The sequence below is a fragment of the Thamnophis sirtalis genome, unplaced genomic scaffold (assembly GCF_051295495.1).
Source record: "Thamnophis sirtalis isolate CommonGarterSnake01/CBP01778 unplaced genomic scaffold, rThaSir2_p1.2 scaffold_10, whole genome shotgun sequence".
Taxonomy (NCBI): domain Eukaryota; kingdom Metazoa; phylum Chordata; class Lepidosauria; order Squamata; family Natricidae; genus Thamnophis; species Thamnophis sirtalis.
The window spans coordinates 61844530-61865346 of record NW_028261390.1 but is presented as its reverse complement, the minus strand read 5'-3'; the positions used below and the strand labels follow the sequence as shown (position 1 = coordinate 61865346).

General features: G+C 41.8%; 1 protein-coding gene across 2 annotated transcripts in view; it reads right to left on the bottom strand.

Annotated features, from left to right (window-relative positions):
• Window positions 1-20817, bottom strand: part of DLC1 (DLC1 Rho GTPase activating protein) — a 275133-nt gene that overhangs the window by 70415 nt on the left and 183901 nt on the right. The window lies entirely within an intron of this gene.

Here is a 20817-nt window from a genome sequence, read left to right as displayed (position 1 = left end):
TTATTGAGTCTGCCAATTATCTTTGTTGTGTTTTTAGCGGTTTAGCTCTATTTGCCTATCATTTGACAGTTATTCAGAATAGTTGAAGCTTAGGATTTAGCTGACCCACTGGAGGAAAAATGTTCCTAGGGGTCTATGTAATACCCTAACATAATATTTGCTGTGCTGTTTTAATTCATAAAGGGAGATGTTGGGTACTTGAGCTGTCAGCATTATATTTCAGCAGAAAGGCAAGGATATTAGGGTGTTTTTTTTTTGAGTCAATGTATTCTGGTGACTGCCATTTAGCAATAGCAATAGCAGTTAGATTTATATACCGCTTCATAGGGCTTTCAGCCCTCTCTAAGCGGTTTACAGAGTCAGCATATTGCCCCCAACAACAATCCAGGTCCTCATTTTACCCACCTCGGAAGGATGGAAGGCTGAGTCAACCCTGAGCCGGTGAGATTTGAACAGCCGAACTGCAGTCAAGCTGAAGTAGCCTGCAGTGCTGCATTTAACCACTGCGCCACCTCGGCTCTTTCAGAAGTTTTCTTACGAAGATTTTCAGGAGTGGTTTATCATTGCCTACTTTCTAGGGCTGAGACCGAGTGACTGGCTCAAGGTCACCCAGTCGGCTTTATGTGGGACTAGAACTCGGAGCCTTCTGGTTTCCAGCATGATGCCTTTAGATCCGTGGTGGCGAACCTATGGCACGCACGCACAGGTGGCACGGAGAGCCCTCTCTGCGGGCACCTGAGCTGTTGCCCTGGCTCAGCTCCACTGCGCATGTCCATGTGCCTCCTGCCGGCCAGCTGATTTTTGGGTCTCTGCTGCGCATGCGCGGGCGGGCGGCGTGGTGCATGCAGGAGATGCTCATGCATGTGTGTGTGTGTGGATAGGGCTTGTGCGGGGTGTTTGTGCGCGCATGGGAGTTGCACACGAATGCACAGGGTTGTGGCGCATGTATGGTGGTTGTGCACACATGCACAGGAGGTCACCAGAGGTCACATGCGCATGTGCAAAGGGAGGGGGGCAGGGAAGTCACACACACATGTATGGGGTGGGGCGCATACATGCACAGGAGGTGGGATGCCAGGGGGGGGCGTCGCTGCCTTTAGACCAGTGTTTCTCAACCTTGTCAACTTGAAGATGTCCGGACTTCAACTCCCAGAATTCCCCAGCCAGCATTCGCTGGCTGAGGAATTCTGGGAGTTGAAGTCCGGACATCTTCAAGTTGCCAAGGTTGAGAAACACTGCTTTAGACTATGCCAAAGTGGCTCTCAGAAAGGCAAGTTACAGTAGTTAATTATATTAATTGACACCAAATAAACCTCTCTCTTAGGGGCTTATTTCTTAATTGTTAATTGTGAACAGGCTTAATTTCTCTTTCTTAATTGCTCTCAAATAATCAAACAATCTGATTTGATAGTAAAATGTAGGTATGGAAGATAAGTAGAAAAAGTTTACACAGAAGCAAGTAGTAGTTTTTGCTTCAAAAATATAGCACTGGTAGCGGTGATTATTGGCATCCCATTATTTCCACACTCTCTTCATTCTTGGAGGCATCTAGCCTGACTTGGGTCCAGCTGTGGCACACAAACCTAGCAAATCTCAAACTCACAAAAAACTTTCATTTCGGATTACCAAATAAATAAATAACCCCCCCTTTCAAGAAGTTGTCTCTTTAGAGTGAGAATGTTTTAAAGACCACAAGAGCAATGGCGGCAGTGTTGCCTTTGTTCCGAGTGTGAACGATGCTATGAATCTAAACACTCTTCCTTTTGTATTCGGGGATTTTAATATTATTAAGTGGGAGCCACAGGCTGGCCCGTGGAGAAAAAGTTAATGATCATGTACTGATTTGTAGGTCATGCCTATTGACGAAAGGGAGATCCCTTCAAAGGACCGTACAGCCCCTTGTGTTTAATGGAGTCACGAGAGTTCACGACGGATGGCAGAGTGTTTACGAAAGTATCCTGCAGGCACATTTATTCCCTCCGAGGTACGTTGTATTTTCAGTAGCCCTTGCAGGATGGAAAATTGATAATAAGGACGGCATTGTGTCCTCTTTTCCCTTTAGGGCCCAAATGTCCCCCCTCCTCCCTTCCCATTGCTAAATGCGCGCTTTTAATCAGTGCATTTTTTAAACGCGGGCTTCAGAGTGGTAGCAATTGGTAACGGACCTTAGGATTCCCTATTGCTAATGTGGAGTTGTGAAAGGTAATTAGTCCATTTCCACAAATATGGTATAGACATCTTCCAAGCATAAAGCATGTTAGATGTCTCGTGAAGCTTCACACTGTGTGTTTTTTTTAAGTTTGGTTAGGCTGTGACACTTTGCATACTCAGAATTTCTCTTTCTTAATTGTTCTCCAATAATTGTTCTCGATAATTCATTTGATAATACAAATGTAGGTGCGGAAGATAAGTAGAGCAAGTTTATAAAGAAGGAAGTCATCGGTTTTGCTTCAAAAATTTAGCAATGGTAGTAGGGATAATTATTTGCATCACATCCTATTTTTCTTCCAGAAGCTCAAAGCATTTCTTCTATCTTCCCTTCCCTCCATGTGATCCTTCTTTTCTTCCCTTCTATGTCCCTTCATCTCTTCTATAATCCTTCATCTCTCCTCTATCTTCCCTTCCTTCTATCTAATCCTCATACCAATTATAAAACCTTAGTAAGACCACATCTGGAATTCTGCATTCATCCCATTGACCGCGTCCCATTGACCTCGTTCCATTCACCGCGTCCCGTTCACCACATCCCATTTGCTGCGTCCTGTTCTCCATGGTGGCCCATTTGCAGCCTCCACCCATTTGCCGTGACAGGTACACCATGGCCCATTTGCTGCTGCCACCCATTCGCCACCATGGCCCGTTCACTGCTCCCGCCATGGCCCATTCTAGAACAGGTGATTGGTGCCACACCAATCCCCTTCCCCTCACCGCAATATTTGCTGTATAAGACACACAAACATTTCCACCCACTTTTTTGGGGGGGAGGGGAAGTGCATCTTATACTCCGAAAAATACAGTCTATGGCCAATTTCCAGGGTGCACCCTGGCAACCTTAGAAAAGGTTTTGGCAAAGTTAATCCATTACGAAAAAGGAATATTGAAGCATTTCATAAATGAACCCTGTAATAATACTAACGAAAGCTACTAACGTGTGCTGTGCTAGGGTTCATTTGGAGTAATACAATCTAACTGTTCAGCAAGGCTATTCACCCTTCTAGCATATGTCAGTGAAACACGGATGCTAACCTCACAAGCGATACAAAAGCTACGAGTGGCACAGGCAGCCACAGAAAGATACGTGCTTACCATCACAAGACTAGACAATAGGACCCGCACATGGATTAGAAAACAAACAAAAACATATGTCACAAAGAATAAAAGAATGGATTATGGAAATCAGCTGGTCACATAACAAGAGCAACTAATGGCAAGTGGACGAAGGCAGTTATCGAATAGATCCTACTTGATAAAAAAGCCTCCATCCTAAAACAAGATGGATCGATCGACACCTAGCAAGTATTGTGGGCCCAAATAGCGAAGGAAAGCGCAAGTCCAGTGGTGGGTTTCCATTTTTTTAACTATCGGTTTGCTTGCGCGCACACGTGCGACGCTTCCGTGCATGCGCAGAAGCGTCTGGGCGGGAGGGTGGAATCTCCTGCCACCGCCACTACCGGCAGAAAACCCACTTCTGCTCAAGACCACATTAGTTGGAAACATGCGGAAAAGACCTTCATCCTGCAGTGGATAGATAATGGCTAGAAGGATGATGATGATGATGATGATAATGAATCCATTATGATAAAGGAATATAGAATCTTTTCATACACGAACCCTGTAATAATGCTAATAAAATCTTATATTTGTGCTGAGCTAAGGTTCATTTGGAGTAATACGACCTAGCTATTCACCAAGGCATTCAACATCCAATATAAAAGCTCCACACTAATGGGATTTACTCCAGATCCAAGATTCTGGACAGCTAACAGTATCTACGATATTATTAGCAATCACAGAAAGGCTTAGCCATTTTATTTTTTCCTGATGGACGGCCCAATGCTTTGTAGTCCAGTATTTTTTTTCCCCCTCATCCATTAAGCTTATTTCCTCTGGAGGAAATAGGAATAAGCATTACCTTGCTTAGCTGCCCAATTATAGGAAAGGCTGCTGCTCATTTGGAGCCCCCCGGGGTGAAACTGTAGGATAGAGGAAATCATTTTAAACCGATAACTCAATAAAGCCCAATCACTATGGTAATTGAAACAAGTTTCCTTTCGAAGCTACTTTCATCACGGTTTTAAACAAAGCTTTTTTTTTTTTTTTTGGTGCTCTATTGGGGAGAATAAGACGTAATAGCTAAAATTAGCTCGTGGATTCAAGGTTATGAAATACTATTAGGACAAATAGGTCAAAAAAATAAAACAAAACCCGCACAACTCACAGGGATACTTGAGATAATGTATAGAGTGAGCTTGATTTATTTATTTAGCTTGTCAAATGTCTACGAGATAACAGGTATAAGTATAAACATGGACATGAACACAGGAACTGGGTACGAATAAATGGGGACAGTAGGACAAGGACGGTGGACACGCTGGTGCGCTTATGCACGCCCCCGTTACGGAACTCTTAGGAATGGGGTGAGGTTCATGATTGACAGTTTGAGGTTAAAGTTATGGGGGTTTGAGGATGTAACAACAGAGTTGGGTAGAGCATTCCAGGCATTGACCATTCTGTTGCTGAAGTCGCATTTTCTGCAATTGAGTTTGGAGCGGTTTAACTTGAGTTTGTATCTATTGTTTGCCTGTGTATTATTGCGGTTGAAGCTGAAGCAGTCATTGACACGTAGGACGTTGAGCAGACAATTTTGTGTTCTATGCTTAGGTCAGATTTGCATTTACTGGATCAATAAATTGATAGAAACTTATTCTTCCTCTGGCTTTTACATTTCTTCAATGAAATTCTGCATAGCTAGAAATGAAAGTATGTACCGGTAATTCTAAATTGTTACAGCTTCAGAAATGCTGCATTCTGTGCACCCTAATTCTGGTGGGACAAATTGACACAGAAACAGTACAGAAAACAATTGTGGATAAATGGGTACAACAGTGACACAAATTCAAGTCAACTGATTGTTCTGTTTCTACCATATATGGCTTTCCCTTCTGAACCAGGAACAGGAGTAGCAAAGCATCTTCCTGTTATAATGTTAGCATTTGTGAAGATTGTGGTTGTACGGTATTTAATATGTTCCAGCCAGATAATCTGAGAATTGGGCCATGAGTATATTACACAGTTTAGTCTGGTGCTTTAAGCCCACCCACACTTAAAACCAAGCCCTTGTATTCATTCTTTTGCATTTCTAAAATTCGGTTCTCTCCTAAAAGTGTTGCAGCTGATGGACAGAGAAGACAACTGGCAGATTGTTCGATGTGTGGCATATTATGCTATAATAGAGCTTCCAAAAAGAATTCACACGTGGAATCGAAATCCTGGAGGTAAAATTGCAAGCTCATGAGCGAGATCTCCCCACTGAATATGAAATGAGTCTGGCAGCAGATTCGGACAGTGAGGAGGTTGAGGAGGAACATGGGCCAGTCCTGGAGTCTGGGGAAAGCTCTGATGAGGGCTCTGTGTTGGAGGCAGAGAGGGGGCCAGAGCCATCTGACAGTTATCAGCTGCCTTCGGAGTTAGACATCAGTGAGGCAGAGGAACAGCTGGAGCCTGTTTCCAGTGTGCACATGCACAGAGTTGCCAGACGGGAACAGCTAAGGAACAAGGGTCAACTAGGGAGTAAGGCTGCAGGTGGACGGCGAATGGTCCCTCCCTTAGGGAATAAAAGAGGAGTGTTTTCAGGAGACAATTAGTTCATTCCTGTATTCTTGCCAAGTATTGTGTTGTCTGAAAGATATCGGCCTGGTCACTCTTCAAGACTGATAAAGGTCGGTAATTGTGAACTATCTGGAAAGACTGTGGGAGGTGAAAGATTTTGCTGGAGAGGAACTCATTGTAAATTAAATAAAAGGGGTTCCCAGACACTTCTACACATGCAAAGAAGTGTTGCGCATGGGCGACCATGAGAAAACTGATAGCAACCCACCTTTGCTTTGGGACTGTTGTAGACTACTTGTATATAGAAGGATCTTGACCAACTATACTTTTCAGATGAGGTGGACTTCAGTTCCCATAATTGCATTGATTTAGCATGGCATGTGTATGCCAAGGCCATTGGCAAATAAACCTGAGGCTCTTTTTGTTCCCTGCTATGTTTACTTCCTGACATCTGCTTTAGTGCCTGGATCAAGAGTGCCTTTCAGCAGCGATATGCCCTTTCATTACTGCTTTTTGGAAAAATAGAATTCTTGAAGCTTCTTTGACAGCTAACCTAATTCTGAGTACAAATGTGTAGAAGATAATGCCACTGGCAGCTTTGTGCCAGAGGTCTGTAAGGTGGTGTCCATAAGTGCATCAGCCTGCCTACCATCCCTGTCCCCACTTATCTGTTTTTACTTCCTTTGTTCATGTTTATGTTCATACCAAAACTTGTTATCTTGTAAATGTTTGACTGACAAATGGGAGCTGTTATTTTTCTTCTTCATTGGTATTGTGCTAGACTGGGCTTTTGTAATCTCATTTTTCAAAATTTCCCAAGCTTCTTGAATTGTTTTCCCCTTGAGGATTCTTATCCATGGAATTTTTCCCAAGCTCTCTCTAAGAAAGGCTTGCCACAAAAGTAAAAATTAACAAAAAAAAAGCTTCTTCCAACATGTTAAAAACAAGAAAAAAGTTAAGGAAAGAATTGGTCCATTGCTAAGAGAAAGTGGCAAGAAGGTGACAAGCAACAGGGAGAAAGCAGAACTATTTAACTCGTGTTTTGCATCTGTCTTTACACAAAGGGATAAAACAGTCCAACCTATCAAAAACAGCACCACAAAAATCAGATTAGGAACACAAATTGAATAGGGCAGAAAATTGTAAGTGAACACCTGTCTACTCTAGACGAGTTCAAATCACCAGGACCGGATGGATTATACCTCAGGGCTCTGAAGGAACTGGCAGACAAGATGTCAGAACCACTGAATTATATCTTTCAGAGATCCTGGAACATCGGGGAACTACCAGAGGACTGGAAAAGATGTGGTTCCTATCTTAAAAAAAGTGGAAAAAAATAGATCCAGGAAACTATAGACCTATCAGCCTGACCCCAATACCAGGAAAGATTCTGGAAAAAATAATCAAGCAACGAATTAGCGAACACCTAGAAGCAAACAAAGTAATAGCCAAAACACAACATGGGTTTGTCAAAAACAGATCATGCCAGACTAAACTTATTGCATTCTTGGATAATGTGAAAAAATTAGTGGACCAGAGGAATGCCGTTGATAGTTTACTTGGACTTCAGTAAGGCATTTGATAAGGTAGACCATAACCTACTACTAGATAAAGTAGAAGAATATGGGTTGGACAGCATCACCACCATATGGATTCGTAACTGGCTGACCAACCGCACTCAATGTGTAGTCCTCAATGAAACTGCATCTACATGAAGGGAAGTATGCAGGTGGAGTACCCCAAGGATCTGTTTTAGGCTCAGTACTCTTCAACATCTTCATCAATAATTTGGATGAGGGAATAAATGGGGAACTCATCAAATTTGCAGATGACACCAAGGTGGCAGGAATAGCCAATTCTCCAGAAGATAGGCTTAAGATACAGAAGGATCTTGACAAACTTGAATATTGGGCACTATCTAATAAAATGAAATTCAATGGTGAAAAGAGTAAGGTTCTACATTTAGGCAATAAAAATGAAATGCACAGGTACAATATAGGTGGTACCTTGCTCAGTAGTAGTAACTGGGAAAGGGATCTTGGAGTCCTAGTGGACAACCATTTAAATATGAGCCAGCCGTGTGCAGCAGCTGCCAAGAAAGCCAACACAGTTCTAGGCTGCATAAGAGGAATAGAATCAAGATCACGTGAAGTGTTAATACCACCTTATAAGGCCTTGGTAAAGCCACAATTGGAATACTGCATTCAGTTTTGGTCACCACGATGTAGAAAAGATGTGGAGACTCTAGAAAGAGTGCAGAGAAGAACAACAAAGATGATTAGGGGACTGGAGGCTAAAACATATGAAAAATGGTTGCAGGAACTGGGTATGTCTAGTTTAATTAAAAGAAGGACTAGGGGAGACATGATAGCAATGTTCCAATACCTCAGGGGTTGCCACAAAGAAGAGGGAGTCAAACTATTCTCCAAGGCACCTGAGGGTAGGACAAGAAGTAATGGGTGGAAACTAATCAAGGAGAGAAGCAACTTAGAACTGAGGAAAAATATCCTGATAGTTAGAACAATTAATCAGTGGAACAGCTTGCCTCCAGAAGTTATGAATGCCCTAACACTGGAAGTCTTTAAGAAGATGTTGGATAGCCATCTATTTGAAACAGTATAGGGTTTCCTGCCTAGGCAGGGAGTTGGACTAGAAGACCTCCAAGGTCTCTTCCAACTCTGCTATTGTATTATTGTATATTCTTAGAGCTAAACAGCTTTCATGTTACTTGCTTAGTAGCAAGAAAATTGTATGGAAGCCCCCTTTGAGCTTATATACATTTGAAAGATCAGTGAGATGTACAGGGAAATGCATGGGTTATTCAGTTAACGCAAAGGATCTCCAGCGCCCATATAGAAAGGGATACTGTGTATTGAATGTACAGAATTCGTAAATCAATCTGGGGCCATTTGTGTTTCCAAAGATAAACCTAAAAGTCAGGTGCGCTTACTGAATTGTCTTCTCCTTAGTCAAATCATGCCAATACGTCCTTAGCATGGCATATCAGCTTATCGAAGTTGACTTATAAAAGACAGTTTGATGTAATGGTTAAGGGTTCCACCACAAAACCGCGGTAGACTAAAGCGCGCTTGACGAAAGCGTGTACGTGATGTCATCACAGCGCGACGAAAACAGCACGCTGTGAGCGGTAAACTTAAAATTAATGCGTAAATCTAAACCTAACTCCCCCAAACCTAACCCTAAACCTAACTCTAAGCCTAACCCTTAACCTAACCCTAAACCTAACCCTATGCCTAACCCTTAGCCTAACGCTAAACCTAACGCTAACTCTTAACCTAACCCTAAACCTAACCCTAACGCTTAACGTAACCCTAACCCTAACCCTAACCCTTAACCTAACCCTAACCCTAACCCTAACCCTTACCTTTATGTGAATCGGCTTGCTTTAAAAGCGCTTTTTAAAGCGCCCTTTTTTCTCCGCGGTCGTATTTGTCGCGCTGCTGATGACGTCACATAAGCGCTTTAATTGGGCACGCTTTAGTGGACCGCGGTTTTGTCGTGCCACGATGGTTAAGGTGGTGGCCTAGGAATCAGCAGAGCCTATTAGTTCTAGAGTTCCCTCAGGTATGAAACTAGCTGGGTGATTTCAGGCCAGGCCCTCTCAGTCACTTTAGTTCACTCTATTGTTGTGAGGGAAAAGAGGAAGCGGAAGTGTTAAACACATGTGACGCCTTGACTTGACCAAAAAAAAGGAAAGGAAACTCTTTAAAGTGGAGATATCCAACCTTGGCAATTTTAAGACTTGTGGACTTCAACTCCCACAATTCCCCAGCCAGCTTTCATTCCTGAAAGTTGCCAAGAGTGGACACCCCTGTTTTAGCCTATTGGAAGAATTATGCTGTAGCACATGTTTCAATAGATTTAGCAGACAGGGCAACTACCAAGGGAGTAATGAAGTAGGTGAAGCAGAGACATATGCCAAATGGGTTCTAAGACTTTCTGTCTTTCTGCTAATTATGTCAAAGACTTGCTTATGGACCTGGAGATCAGACAGTGGAGGGTGGTGGGACAAATTATCTTTCTGTGTTGGATGTTAGAACAGCTGTAGCACTTATATACCACTCCATAGTGCTTCACAACACGCTCTGAGCGGTTTACAATGTCAGCATACTGCCCCCTACAATCTGGGTCCTCCTCTTACTGGCCTCGGAAGGAAGAAAGGCTGAGTCAACCGTTAGCCTGTCAGGATTGAACTCCAGGGTGTGGGTGGATTAGAAATAATGCATTTCTAATCACTGCGCCACCAGGGCTCCAAGGCCCAAGATTCTGGGGGAAAAAAAAAACATTTTGCAGTACAATTTGACTTGATCCAAAAAGAACAGGAAGGACCAAAAGACCCAGGAAGCCAAAACTGATGCTGGTTTGCATATTTGCTTAATCAATTAAAAGAAGAAAAATACACAGCACAGATCTTTGCTTAAGGTCAGCGAGCAGGCAATTACCCATGGCCATTTGATGTTGACAGCAATCTTATATCAAGGGACACACGAAAATTAAATGCCCCTTTCTCTAACGAGGTATTTTCTTCTTCTTCTGTGCAATAAATTGATTCCTATTTCAAAAAGCCATTGGGATGTATAATAAATTTTAGAGCTTCTGTTGAGAGATAGAATAGAATAGAACAGAACAGAATTCTTTATTGCCCAAGTGTGATTGGACACACAAGGAATTTGTCTTTGGTGCATATGGTCTCAGTGTACATAAAGAGAATAAAATACATTCATCAAGAATAAAAAGATGCAGCACCTAGTGATAGTCAAGGTTACTAAGAAGCTATCAAATTGAACTAGCAAACAAAGAAAACAATATAAATTGAAAGACTATTAACATCTTCAAAAAAAACAATACTGATTTGACTGAGATCTGATTTCTGGACAGGAAGTGTAAACAATGACTTGAAAGGTATACCCTTCGGACTGATTTACTGGCAACTCTCTAGAATCTGTCATGCATGGCATATCGACCTCACAGACTTAATTACTGTAAGCTGGACGAGAAAGAACATAAGTTGCCCAGCCCATTGACATGGACATCAAAGGCTACATTATGGAAGGATAACCAGATCAACTGGAGAAAAGCCCCAACCCCCCCAAAAAAAGTTTGTAGAGATCTTACACCTGGAGAACAATGTAGACCTGGAATATGTTGAAGCAGAAGGTTCCAGGAGAGACATTTTGATTTTTTTAAAAAGAAGATCTTTGACCTTTTTTTCTGTAGAAGAAAAAAATACAGGTGACTCATTGCCACTGGACTTTGCTTTGAACACTTCAGGAAAACAGTTCCAAAGTCTCCAGGAGCAGAGCTAGGAAGGCTTAAACTGAGTAATGAATTAGGATTGGAGGCTTAAAATTTTGCCCGTCACCAGCCTTTTAAAATAATTGCATTTTGAAAATTTAAAGGAAGCATGGAATATTCAGAAAATATTTTATTTTTTTTATCCATCTTGACCAAACAACTTTCCAACATGGGGGGCTTCTAGTCATATAATTATATGAATGTAGTCCAGTTGAAGGTAAGGAAGGATCGTCTAGATCCCTGGGTCAGCAACCTGCAGCCACATGTGGCTCTTTCATCCCTCTGCTGTCGCTCCCTGTCACCCGTCGGCTCCACAATTGATGGGGCTTTTGGTTAGGACAGGTAGAGGAAAAAGGATGCGGCGCTAGGAGACTCTATGGTGGGGGAATCAGACTTCCGGTTGGCAGAAGAAAAAGGACACTGCTCTAAGTGGAGACTCTATGGTGGTGGGGGAACTGTACTTCCAGTCGGCAGAGGAAAAAAATGATGGCACACTAGGAGGAGACTCTATGGTGGGGGAATCGGACTTCCGGTTGGCAGAAGAAAAAGGGCACTGCTCTAAGAGGAGACTCTATGGTGGTGGGGGAACTGTACTTCCAGTCGGCAGAGGAAAAAATGACGGCACACTATGAGGAGACTCTATGGTGGGGAAAATCAGACTTCCGGTTGGCAGAAGAAAAAGGGCACTGCTCTAAGAGGAGAACTCTATGGTGGTGGGGGAACTGTACTTCCAGTCGGCAGAGGAAAAAATGATGGCACACAAGGAGACTCTATGGTGGCGGAATTGGACTTCTGGTTGGCTCCAGAATTGAACGGGGGGGGGGGGGGGGCTCTCTGGTTAAGACTTTTGTGGCTCTTTGAGTGTTTAAAGTTGCTGATCCCTGATCTAGAACAAATAAAAGTGTGCCCACATTTTCTTCCATTTAAATTTGAATGATCTACAATTAAATCCAAACAACGACTCTCGGTTGCTAGTTAGGAGGTGTTTGAGTCTGCATGAAATATCTTAGAATGGACAATACATTTCCTCCCCCCCCCCCCCCATTCCTTACAGCATTCTTAAAAGTTTGCTGACACTACCAGCCACATTTCTTCCAGTACAATTTTTTTTTCCCTAGGGAAAAGAAGGAAAACTGATGCCTTATTCTCTGGGCAGCTATTTTTGCTATTTCGTTCCTGCTTGATAATGCCAGGAATCAAAGCACATCTTGAGAACAGTAAGGCTTTTCATGGTGGCCTTTTATCCCTGCACGGCAAGTCACCACATCAGCTGAGAAATGAATTTCTAATAAAGCCTGGCTTAGAATCAGTGAATTCTCTCAAAAAAGCCTTACACAGTGCCCAGTTTTCTGGTGGAGCGTACAACACTGGAACAGGCTTCATCTATTTGAACATCTCTAACCTCAGTGAACCTTAAAGTGGAATGCTGACATTGAGTGGCTCTCAGAAATGCTAACCCAACCACTGGGAAATGTTGTCTCCATATACCCCAAAGTATAAGACAATCCTATGATTTGTACAAGCTGTGTGCAAATTCAAAATTTATCCAGGCTTTAAAAGCCGCCCGGGGGTTGTCACCAAAGAAAGATTTTTAATGAGACGGCAGGGGAAAAAAGATAAGGAATAAAGCAGTAGAGTTGTGTAAATCCCATGGAAAAGGTTTTTGGATTAGGTGCAATGGTGAGTATCACATTTTGTTACTGCTGGTTTGCTCCATGCACGCCCACTCGCTTTGCACACATGCGCCTGGCCTTCCACGCATGCACTTTGCTCATGTGTGCACCTTCTGCGCATGCGCCTGACTTCAAAAAACATGCCTAAATAGTGTAGGAAGTGATCACCCAGCCCTCTCCCAGAAAAAATGAAGTATCCTAGGAAATATTGAAAAGGCAGAATATTTCTCTGGATGTGAAAAGGAAGAAGCATGTTTTAAAAGACAGAATAGCTGCCTGCAGCTTCCTGCCCATCCCCCTTTGTCAATGATCCATTAAAGCCTGAGCTAGTCCACTTTACATAATAAAGAGTTCTCCCCTTCAGCTCCAGGGAGATGGGATTAAGGCATGATAATATTGGCCCTTTACCCAACTCGCCACATGGCATCTGAGAACTCAACCAAACCTGGATTCAAAACGCAGCCTAGAGAGTTGCCCCTGCATAGCCCCATGGGAGTCTGACAACCAATCAGAATACAAGCTCAAGATCAAAGGCCAGAGAGGGCATAAAACCAGGGATTCAGCTTCTCTTCCTTCCTTGCCTTGCCTTGCCTTCCCTTCTCTTCTCCACCAACATTGAAGCATGTGATCACCTTTTCTGTTCAGGACTCAAGCCACGTGGTCCTGTCCACCATTAAAACCATCTTTCCAAGCAGTCTCCATGTCTCCAGTGTCTTTTTCCCTACTTGGAGCCGAACCCAGAAGGACATTTCTTCCAACAATCGGATAGCATAGAGACAGGGCAGGTGGGCAGGCCCACCCGTGATTTCTGCTACCAGTTCAGGTGAACTGGTCTGAACTGGCTGAATACCACCTCTGATTAGGTATATCTCTTTAAAAGTAGTTGTGTCTTTTTTCTGGATTTGTTGACCTGCTTTGGAATTGGCTGCCAACCATCTTGAAATAAAGCGATGTGGTATGTGCATCTACATGAAGCAGCCATAGAAGTCGAGACAAATGTACGCTCCTCTAACAATGTGAAAAGAGATCCGTTGTATGGGCTGTTCTGCTTTCCGAGACATTTCTTTCAAAGGAATTGCACAGGCCATAATGAAGTGTAATTCTATTTTAGGTTAAATATAAATGAAAATTAAATCACCTCTGAAATATAGACATAATTCCTTATCCGCTCTGCATGTTGCAACATATGGAACTACCATAATGGATGTGCTACTGTCACAAAATGTTCTGATGATTTTTTTTTTTTAATTGTGAAAACAATAATTTTGAAGCTTTGTATCCAGAGTTAGACAACCTGCGTGATCAAATAATTAAAAGGTGGGAAAGAGGGAATCAATACTGCATTGGAACTTTTCACGGTGTTTTTCCTGAACCCCAGAGAGATTTCGTCCACGCTTTCTGCCTCTTAAAAGTACTTACAGTCAATATTTGCCAAAAGTTACTTCCTTCTTCTATCAGTGGGTAAGACAGGAAGTAGCTTGGGTGGGTGGAATGTGATGTTGTACAACCATGAACAATATTTAGCTACACAAATTAGCAAAACAAATAAATAACATTTTTTTTTTTAAAAAACTATCATTAACTTGTGCTTCAAATAAATATATTCCTGCTCCTTACTATGCCAGTTTTCGGAATGTGATAATATATGTACAGACCAGGGGTGGGTTTCTCGCCCCGTTCCATCCGGTTTGGTTGGAACGGTGCCGGCAGTGTCCTCGTGCACGCGCGCGGTGCACGCATGCGTACTAGCGTCTGTGCGATGCTCCAGCTGCTCCTGGAGGATCGCGCAGGCGCTGTATGTGTCCTGCGCATGCGTGGAAGCACAGAACTCGTCAAAACCGGGTAAGGAGCGCGGGCGGGCGGGCGGGCCAGTCGCCGTTCCCGGAAGTTACTTACTTCCGGGTTCACCGACCAACCGGTTCACAGGGACCGCCGCAAACCGGTTGAAACCCACCCCTGGTACAGACTGAGGCTGGTATGCCTTTTACTTCCTAAAGCATTCCTCAGCTGCGTTATTCCTGAGCTGCATCTGTGGACCAGACCAATTGTGGGATTCAATTTTTTTTTACTACCGGTTCTGTGGGCGAGGCTTGGTGGGCGTGGCATGGCTTGGTGGGTATGGCAGGGGAAGGATACTCTAAAATCTCCATTCCCTCCCCACTCAAGGCGAAGGATACTGTAAAATCTCCAATCCCATTCCACTCCATGGGAAGGTTACGGCAAAATCCCCATTTCCTCCCAATTCGCTGAGACTCGGGAGGCAGAGAATAGATGGGGGCCAGGCCAGACAGAAGTGGTTCTCCAAACTATTCAAAATTTCCACTACTGGTTCAACTGGTCAGAACCTGCTGAATACCACCTTTGGACCATACCAATGGGTTTTGTGACATTGGCTCAAGAAATGATATGGAGATAAGCGAATTCCATTGAAGTCAGTGGAACCTGTTTCCAAATCATATTTTAAAGACCTTGGGGACTGCCAATAGTTTTTTTTTTTTTCAGGAACATTATGTTTTAAAGAAACTAAACAATTAGCTGTTCCTAGGCGAGCTAAATTAAGTTCTCAAGTCCAGGGATGTTTCTTTTTTTAAGGTAAATATGAGTCATATTTCTGACCACTGGAAAAGAAGAGTGCAAAGTCATAATTCTTTCCCCCTGGATTAAGCTTGGCTAATTATACCCACAGGGTTTAGCAAGGAAAGCTCTACAGATTATTTTTAAACGGAAGGTTTTCCCCCTTTATGGTGACCGGTAATGGAAGATCTATTGTCCCTGTTATGAAACTACAGCTGCCACGCTACACAAATTGATCATTATGCTGGATTCAATAGATGCACTGTCAGAACTGAACAGCCAATTGTGAAACCGAGTGACAAGAAACAAAGGAACCTCAAAAGAAACCCTCCACCCCCCAAGACATTGGACCTTTTGTTCATAGACGGAAATCTACTGTCTCCAACCAACTCTGAAGTCCTTGTGCTTTGATCGGCCTTTTCCAATAGTCAAGAGATAAAATATTGATGTAATGTTTTTCATTTCAAAGCTCTTTCAGCAATGTCACGCACGGATCTATATCAACGGAATACATTGTTATTGCTTATGTAATAAATCCTATGTAAACTATTTCAACGACACCAAAGCAAACACGTATAATCTGCATCCAGAAAAGGATCGGCTCTCACTCATGCATTTTGAAAGGGAAAAATGTAAGCTTGTATGTTCCATTAAACCTAAAAATTTAAATGCTGTACTGGTATATTTTGAGCTGACAATTCATTTGTAAGCAGTGGTGGGATTCAAATAATTTAACAATCGGTTCTTTGCCCTAATGATTTCTTCCAGCAACCAGTTCACCAACTGCTCAAAAGGTTAACCGGTTCTCCCGAAGTGGTGCAAACTGGTGCAAACTGGATCCCACCATTGTTTGTAAGCATGGAAATTCAACAAAGGTCAAATTTTTAAACATGCCTTTTCCTAGTAAAAAAAAAAACTGGAATTGAATGGTAGTTTTATTTCTTTTATTTATTTTTATAGCCCTTGGTTATTACACTGTTGAATATAGGAGAAAGGAAGGAAGGAAAGAAAGGAGGGAGGGAGGGAAGAATGAATGAATGAATGAATGAAGGAAGGAAGGCAGGAAGGCAGGAAGGAAGGCAGGAAGGCAGGAAGGAAGAAAGGAAGGTAATTTTAAAAGCAATGATATATTTTCTGCTAACTTTCAAAATTCAAATCCCTTTTCCTTTGATCAAATATTTGCAAAAAACATTCCTTTGAGTGTTCACCAGTCAATCCCCAGCCAATCCCCAGCCACAAGACTATTAAGCCTCTATCAACAAATAAAAATGTCTAGATCATGGTGAATATGCATCATCCATTAACCACTTATTTATTTTAATCCAATTTTTAAGTGGCATTCAAGCATTTTTTGAGGAGTTATATAGAGCTCCATTACTGATCTGTCTGCCTGTCTGTCCGTCTGTCAATTTCAAACATGCAGAGCAAGCAACCAAGTAAGCAAGAATAAGAATACTACTGGGCTGTAAGAGTTCTCCAAGAAAGATTTTGAAAAATGGAAAACAACAACAACAACAACAAAAAACAAATAACAAAAAGCCACAACAGAATGGAATGACTTTTAGCTGGCTGTTTGGAAGCTATTATATTTTGCCAAAGAAGATGTTAAAAAACACTGAATGAAATGAGACCCAAACTTCTGCACCTGCCATATTCTTTAGTTTTTTGTTTTGACTCTTAGTAACTATGTATTCATATTTGGGGAACAATGTTGTGTTTAACTTTAGACCATGTTAGTTACTGATTACTTATGGAATCATTGAAACATACAGTTAACTGGGATGTCTAAATTACTGCACCCAACTTTTTGTATAAGGTAAACTTTGTGATCCAAGTTTACTATAACGAAGAGGTATTTCTAAAAAAAAGTTCTCTCCACTGTATAATTGCAGAGAAATCTATCTATCTATCTATCTATCTATCTATCTATCTATCTATCTATCTATCTATCTATCATCTATCTATCTATCTATCTATCGTCGTCGTCTGTCTGTCTATCTGTTGTGGCCCAGCAGGAGCCGTTGGAGCTGCAAACAGACTCCAACAGCGAGGGGCCCTATGAGTCGGCTGGAAGAAGTGGAGGACCCTGGACAGGGTTCAGCCTCCGAGCAGGGACCAGAGAGGCTGGCTGACCACCAGGAGGCGCCTGAGGCATGGAGCAGTGGTGAAAGCCAAAGGGAGTTGGTCCCGGACACCAGGCAAAGGTGGGTAGATAAGCGCCGACAGCAACTATGCAGATACAGAAGATAATTGGACCCAGGTGGTTGTAATTAGGCTCCTCCCAAGAGAGTATATAAGAAGAGACTTTGGGAGGAGGCTGTTTGCAGGATTCAACTATATACTAATGCTGGAGAAGCTCTCGTATGTATTTTTTTATCTTGGAAGTCTGGGATGCTGCCAAAGTCTTGTTGGTGTGTTAATTTACTGTGAATAAATTGTCTAGCAGTAATTTTGTGTCGGTGTGCCTCATCGTACGGAGGGAGGGGGTCAGAACATCTATCTATCTATCATCTATCATCTAAATTCAATCAATTTAATTTAGATACTGCTCAAATCATTTTCATCTTCTAACACTATACTAGACATTCCTTTTTCTGTTAAATTCAATACTGTTTGGAATAAAAGCAGATGCATTTGGAGAGGTGGACATAATGTTGATTTCTGTAGGTGGAATACTATGAAGAAACAGAAAAGCATTGCAAAACCTGTGTAAAGGTAAAGGTAAAAATTCCCCTCACACGTATGTGCTAGTCGTTCGAGACTCTAAACTTGTGTAGTGCTACACTAAACAATGAAACAAATGCCAAGGTCATCAACCATACTGGGTTATGCTGGACTGAAGAGGAGTAACATTATTTTTTTTCATTTAGCTAAAAGATTTAATCAGGCTGGAATTGCAAAAATTATGTGTGGGAAATAGGGATATACAAATCATTACAAAAATGATTAGTTGTCCCTTATAATATTTGATAAAAGAAAAGAATAAGTACCCACAACCAATAGCAATAGCAATAGCAATAGCAATAGCAATAGCAATAGCAGTAGACTTATATACCGCTTCATAGGCCTTTCAGGCCTCTCTAAGCGGTTTACAGAGAGTCAGCATATTGCCCCCAACAATCTGGGTCCTCATTTTACCCACCTCGGAAGGATGGAAGGCTGAGTCAACCCTGAGCCGGTGAGATTTGAACCGCTGACCTGCTGATCTAGCAGTAGCCTGCAGTGCTGCACTTAACCACTGTGCCACCTTGGCTCTTTACATTACAACCTTATAGTATTTTATTTCTAGAAACTTTTGTTTGGCCTCTTCACTGTTACAGAGACAGCTAATTTTCAAAGAACAAAATTCAAAGAAGTTATTTTCTGGGTTTTGTTAAAGCATGGCCTTCCTACAGAGGCATCAAGGCAAACCAAAAATGAAGATTCTGCAGTACAGACTTCTACTTTGGAGTAATCCAAAATACTATAAAAGTTCCTCTGTCTGGTATAAATACAGATTTATTCCAATTGGCTTAACACCTGGAAGCAAGATGAAGATGAAATTAAAGAAAAACAAATCAAAGGGAAAGGAACTTTTTTGAACTCTAAAGGAAAGACTTGATGGTTCACTCAGAGTTCAGTTGAATTTCTTCCCAAGAAGATCCGTAAAAGAATCTTATACACAAACTAGTTGAAGTCTGTTGCCTAAAGAAATATGAAGTCCCCTCCTTCCCTCCCCCCCAAAATACTCCTTAGCGTTGATTTGACTTTAATGAAATTTTAATGAGATAAACTTGAGTTTAATGAGAAACTCATTAGCAGAAGATGAAAGCGTCTGGAATTTTTATGGAAGGACATTCTATACGTGGGAATATTATGTTAAGGTGTCATGTAGTGGATAAGCTACTGTGTTTTCCCCAAAATAAGACAGAGACAGAGTCTTATTTCCTTTTGACCCCCGAAACAAGCGCTTGGCCTTATTTTTGGGTATGTCTTATGTCTTATTATTTCTGAGGTGCAGGAAGTGGCGAGCATGGTCACCTCATGGCTGCTGGTATGTTGCAATGTTTTCAGGGAGGGCTTATTTTAGTGCATGTGCTCAAAAATCCGATTGGGTTTATTATCCGGGGAAGGCTTATTTTCAGTGAAACAGGGTACCAGACTAGAAACCAGAAATTCAAGAGTCCTAATCCTGCCTTGGAGATTAAACCAACTGGGTAATTTTGGGCCAGTCACTCTCTCTTTCTCAATTCTAGGAGGAAAGCAATGGCAAATCACTTGTGAAAATGCTGTCAAGAAAACTGCAGGGATTAATTCAGGCAATTGCCAAGAATCAACATTCAAAGGCATCTGTCTGCATGTACATACACACAGAGAGAAAGACCTTTAAAGTCCTTAACAAAGTCCTTCAATCAATCTGTGGCAGACGCCCGTCTGCTGATCATTATGCTGCTGGAAACTTAACAATTGGTACCTGGGAAACGACTATGCTGTTCACTGCAGATGAAGAGATGTTTGATGGGATAAGAAGACCTCAGGAAATACAAATACTACAGCAGAAGACTAGTGTTGTAGCTGAATAGTAAGTAAGTACTGAAATAGGAATAATTTAACCCGTTGTTATTTTATTTTGTTCAAGATCATTGTTTGATAATAATAATAATAATAGTAGTAGTAGTAGTAGTAGTAGTAGTAGTAGTAGTAGTAGTAGTATTTATTTATTTATTTATTTATTTATTTATTTATTTATTAGACTTATATACCACTTATAGTAGCAGTGTACATGAATGTTTTGAAATTTAAAAAAAAGGATTTGGAATGTAATCTGATTGTTCTAAATAATGTTTTGGAAAGCAATGTAGTGGACACAAATGGAAGCATCAGAAATGAATTCAAGAGCCAGAAAAATTTTCACTTACAATCTCACCTCAGCCTTCTATGTCTACAAGCTGCATAAATTTTTCCTTGAATATATCAGGGGTGAAATCAGAGGTGGGTTCCTACCAGTTCGCATCTATTCGGTAGAACCGGTTCGTCAAATCTACCGAACCGGTTAGAAGAGGTTCCACCAGTGGACCTGGAAAGCAGGCCACACCTACAGAAGAGGTTCCAAATTTTTTTGAAACCCACCACTGGTCCTTGGATATGATTATTCTACACTATCATGCTCATATTTATGAAACTCAGTGCTTCTGTGAAAGGTAAGGATGACTACTGCATTTGCGGTGCAATCAGAACATTGCGTGTGTTGAAGAAGTTGTTTTAACGCAAACCAAAGATGCCTTTTAAAAAACAAGTTTACATCATATTTATATGCATGCCAGTGCTGTGTGTGAGGTAATTTAAGGTGGTTCTGGCAAGTGCCGTCGGCATCTTCATATCCGGTCACATGGGCGGCAAGCCACTCCCATCCAGTCACATGGGCGGCAAGCCACTCCCACAAAGG